This window comes from Palaemon carinicauda, chromosome 14 (genome assembly GCF_036898095.1).
Source record: "Palaemon carinicauda isolate YSFRI2023 chromosome 14, ASM3689809v2, whole genome shotgun sequence".
In the NCBI taxonomy this organism is placed as follows: Eukaryota; Metazoa; Arthropoda; class Malacostraca; order Decapoda; family Palaemonidae; genus Palaemon; species Palaemon carinicauda.
This window is the reverse complement of record NC_090738.1, coordinates 123,145,033-123,150,032: the sequence shown is the minus strand read 5'-3', so window position 1 is coordinate 123,150,032 and position 5,000 is coordinate 123,145,033. Positions and strand designations below refer to the sequence as shown.

Here is a 5,000-nt window from a genome sequence, read left to right as displayed (position 1 = left end):
AGGTTAATGAATATTCTGTAATTCATAGATTAGAACTAATTCCCGATTCATGAGTGCCAATATTTACCCTAATCACCAGTCTCGAGTATCGCTCATTATTTGACCTAACTTCAGATCTGCACTGGCCAGTGAAAGTATTCCAGTTTCGCAAATCTCGAACTCAACTGATATTCTGGATTTTGCACTTTTTAATTTTCTTGCGAAATCTAGATTTTCATTTTTTTTTTCAAATACAGTGTGTTTATTTCAATTATTTTTTCTTTGTTCTACACTTCTTTTAAATGTTGTTCACTCAGTTCGTGGTAATTTTACTTGTCTGAACCAGGAGCCCCCCCCCCCTCTCTCTCTCTCTCTCTCTCTCTCTCTCTCTCTCTCTCTCTCTCTCTCTCTCTCTCTCTCTCTCTCTTTTGCAATCTATATCTATGCAACCAAGAACTTCATCTGTTCCACAGCTAATTTATTTTTTAAAGATTTGGTGCTTCTTGCAAATAACAAATGAGAAAAGTTCTTTCAAAATATAATTGAAATGTCAAAATGAAAATATTCACTGACAAAGTCCCATTTTCAATATCAGGTCAACCTCACCTACATGCCAAAAATGTTCACACCGTAAATAAAACAAAGGTGACTCAAACTATGGGAGCCAGAGTTTCTAAGATTGTGTCGAAAAGTTTGGCAACTTCACAACAAAGAAAATAAAGGTCGAACGAAACCTATAAAATCTGCATTGAACGATCATTTTGAAAACTTGTCCTGGAATCATTTCGATCAAGATCCCGGGGAAGCACTTAACCTTTCCGATGTCCTTCGTTCCAGTATAAACCAAGAAGAAGAATTGACCTTTTTCTTTGTGCGAAAAATACTAAAGTTCACAACGTCAGTCTCAGCGCAGGAACGTACCTTTCTGTGTCCTCGGAGGATGTCGTTTGCGGCAGGGACTGCGGAGGATCCTGAAGAGAGGGGCGGACGCGAGGTAGATCCCGAAGGAAAGAAGAAAAGGGTATGGAGAGGTAACCTGCCTTTTCCAAAAGGAGCTCTGGTCGGATCTAGAGCTGTCGAAAGACTGAGGATCAGAACCGGGCCGTCGGATTTCAACTTTGAACTTTCGCGCCCAAACTGGCCATGGATGCATGCATATCCCCCCTCCTACCTCTTTCTCCTTCTCCCCCCTTCAAAGTGAGAGACTCCTCCCTGAGGAACCCCGCCCAAAAGAGACCTCAAGACAACCAGGAGCCACATTTATTACAAATCATCGTTCTGGTTTCTCTGCGTTTCGTGTCTTGGGGATGCCTTGCTTCGGCGTATGATCACAAGTCTCGGAGAAAAGATCAAGAGGAAAATTGTTCAGAGCCACTATGAAGGGTCGAACATGCAAACCCGTTACACACACGCAAAAAAGGAGGTTACTTGATCCCTTCTAAGTAGATTAATATAGAGGGAGCTGTCACCTTTCTGATCGTCCACCGCAATGATAAAAACATATTTACTGGCAAAATTAACTAGAAATTACTGGCAGGGAAAATGTCATGAGCATAATGTCACTTGCTACGGTACAGATGACGCGCATTGCATCGTAACGTCAATCACAAAACACAAGTGTGTTTAGCCTTGTTATGTTCACATTGTTACTCTTTCCGCCCAGGAGGTCAGAGTGGGAGAATGTGTTCAGGGTCATCTAGGGAGAGAGCTATGGCTGAAATTTATGACCTGAAACTTGACTTTAACTTTTTTTTTTTTTTTTAATGCTCTAGAAATGTCTTAAACCCCAAATTCACTCTTAAACTTGTTTAACAGCACACCCGACTTATCAATTAATTTCCCCACTTTTTTCCCCTAATGACATGTTCCATTGCGGCTAGTGACATTTCAAACTACGAACGAACATACGAAACGCGTGTTTTTTGCTTTTGGAATAATTACCTTGAATTTCATTCAATATATACGTATAAAGGAGTATATATAAATACATATACGCACGCACACACACACATATATATATATATACACATATATGTGAGTATATAAATATACATACATACATACATACATACACACATATATATATATATATATATATATATATATATATATATATATATATATGTATATGTATACATACATATACATGTTTGTATGCGCGTTATATTTGTATAAATACACATAAACATACAGTATATATATATATATATATATATATATATATATATATATATATATATATATATATATATATATCAAAATATTCCACTGCAAAAGCATGACAGACAAAACTCCCCCGCAAATCTAAGAAATTTGAATATACAAAACTTATATCTTTAAAACAACAATCTCTTCCTTTCCTACCAGACATTCTCTTTGTATTTTCCCAATATTTTTTTTCTTCTGAAACACATCCATTATTAAGCCTCATTTATTATCTATCGCAAAGATACAGTGTTGCAAAGATTCGTGATTGAAAATTGTTGCGAAGTCTCCAGATTGTATTTCGTTTTTTATGTTGTATTTATTTTTTTATCTTTTTCTATTTGGTGAAGTAATATCTTGAGCGGGTCACGATGCGAAGACTTGGGTCAGATTTCATATATAAAATCACCCTTATCTATCCATCTATATATCTATTAATCTATTCTTTCATGTAGGTAAACATGTACAGTTGGATACAAGAATGCCTAGCACACCTCGCTCCGAGGAGATGCACCCTTATCTATCCATCTATATATCTATCAATCTATTCTTTTATGTAGGTAAACATGTACAGTTGGATACAAGAATACCTAGCACACATCGCTCTGAGGAGGTGCACCCTTATCTATCCATCTATATATCTATTAATCTATTCTTTCATGTAGGTAAACATGTACAGTTGGATACAAGAATATCTAGCACACCTCGCTCCGAGGATGTGGACCCTGTCACACTCTCACTGAGTACCGAGATCCTTCGCTTAGCACCACCCACCTTCTCTCCCTAACCTAGATACTTTGTTACTGGCCAAGCAGTATCATTATTGTTATAATTATTACCTGCTAAGCTAAAACCCTAGTTGGAAAAGTAAGATGCTAAAAGCCCACGGGCCCCAACAGGGAAAATAGCCCAGTGAGGTAGGAAAACAAGTTAAAATAAAATATCTTAAGAACTGTAACATTTAAATAAATATTTCCTATATAAACTATGAAAACTTTAGCAAAACAAGAGGAAGAGAAATGAGATAGAATAGTGTGCCCGAGTGTACCCTCAAGCAAGAGAACTCTAAGCCAAGACAGTGGAAGACCATGGTACAGATGCTTTGGCGCTACCCAAGACTAGAGAACAAAGGTTTGATTTTGGATTATCCTTCTCTTAAAAGAGCTGCTTACCATAGCTAAAGAGTCTCTTCTACCCTTACCAAGAGGAAAGTGGCCACTGGACAATTATAGTGCAGTAGTTATCCCCTTGGGTGAAGAAAACTTGTTTGGTAATCTCAGTGTTGTCAGAGTATGTGGACAGACGAGAATCTGTAAAGAATAGGTCAGACTATTCGGTGTATGTGTAGGCAAATGAAAAGTGAACCGTAACTAGAGAGAAGGATCCAATGTAGTACTGTTTGGCCAGTCAAAAGACTCAATACCTCTCTAGCGGTAGTATCTCAACGGGTGGCTGGTGCCCTGGCTAACCTACTACCAAATGTGTGAAAGGAATTATTTCCTCAGAGCGAGGTGTGCCATGAATTCCTGCGTCCAACTGTACCTCTTCCTCTCACAATTATTCAAGGTTTCCAAGTTAAGGAACCATTATTCTCTTCTGATAGTTACCCATCTAGGCTATCTATTTCTCGATCTTTTTATTTATCAATCTCTCCATCTTTCTTTCTCTTACCTATCTATGTACTTGCCTATGAATGTAAACATGTACAAATGTATTTAAGTACGTACTTCTCTTTCTTATACAACAAATAAAGTTTTTTTCCTAAGAAAATAATCTTTTTCATGTAGATGGTTTTAAGATTTTACTGCCGTCTCAGACTATCACCAACATGATAAATATAAATGATGTATTGAAAGACTTTTTGGAAAATCATTCAGTGTTCTAACAAAATTTATATTTTGTATGAAGTGATTTTTATTATTCATGATTTATATTCAGTTCTATTTACGTTTTTATTTCTTCTTTTTTTTTTTGACATATTTGGACAATTAATTCCGTAGAAACGGGGTATTTAGATGATGATAATAATAATAATAATAATAATAATAATAATAATAATAATAATAATAATAATAATAATAATAATTGGCATATTTAATGGCATAAAACAAAAACTCCTCGGAAGTCTTGTTGCTTAGTTCCTGAGAAATCAATAATAATAATAACAACAACAACAACAGAAATAATAATAATAATATTAATAATAAAAACAACAACAGCTAAAACAGCAGCAACAACAACAACAAAAACAACAAAAACAACAACATTAATAATAATAATAATAATAATAACAACAACAACAACAACACCTAAAACAGCAACAACAACAACAACAACAACAACAAAAACAACAACAACATTAATAATAATAATAATAATAATAAAAACAACAACAGCTAAAACAGCAACAACAACAACAACAACAAAAACAACAACAACACTAATAATAATAATAATAATAATAATAACAACAACAACTCATAAATGTCGCAGTATCGTGGGACTCAAGATTGGAAGATAAGGGGAGAGAAAAAATAGAAAAGTACTGGACCTTACGAATCTAATTAAGAAGGCTATGCAATATGCAGGTAGAAGTAGTGCCAATAATCATAGGAGCACTAGGGACCATACCTAAGTCATTGAAAAATGAATCTTGAGAAAGTAGGAGCCGACATAGCCCCAGGACTGGTGCAAAAGAGCGTGCTACTTTAAACAGGTATTTTTTTTCCCTTGCTGAAGCTCTTGACCTTATAGCATCGTGCTTTTCCATCTAGGGTTGGAGCTTAAATAATAATAATAATAATAATAATAATAAT

General features: G+C 35.4%; 1 protein-coding gene across 1 annotated transcript in view; it reads right to left on the bottom strand.

The window, feature by feature from the left end:
* LOC137653721 (uncharacterized) overlaps positions 1-1,071 on the bottom strand; it is a 54,946-nt gene extending 53,875 nt beyond the window's left edge. Inside the window, exon 1 of the mRNA XM_068387325.1 lies at positions 901-1,071. The gene's annotated coding sequence lies outside the window, so the exon portion shown is untranslated. The remainder of the gene's footprint in view (positions 1-900) is intronic.
* Positions 1,072-5,000: the final 3,929 nt, after the last annotated feature.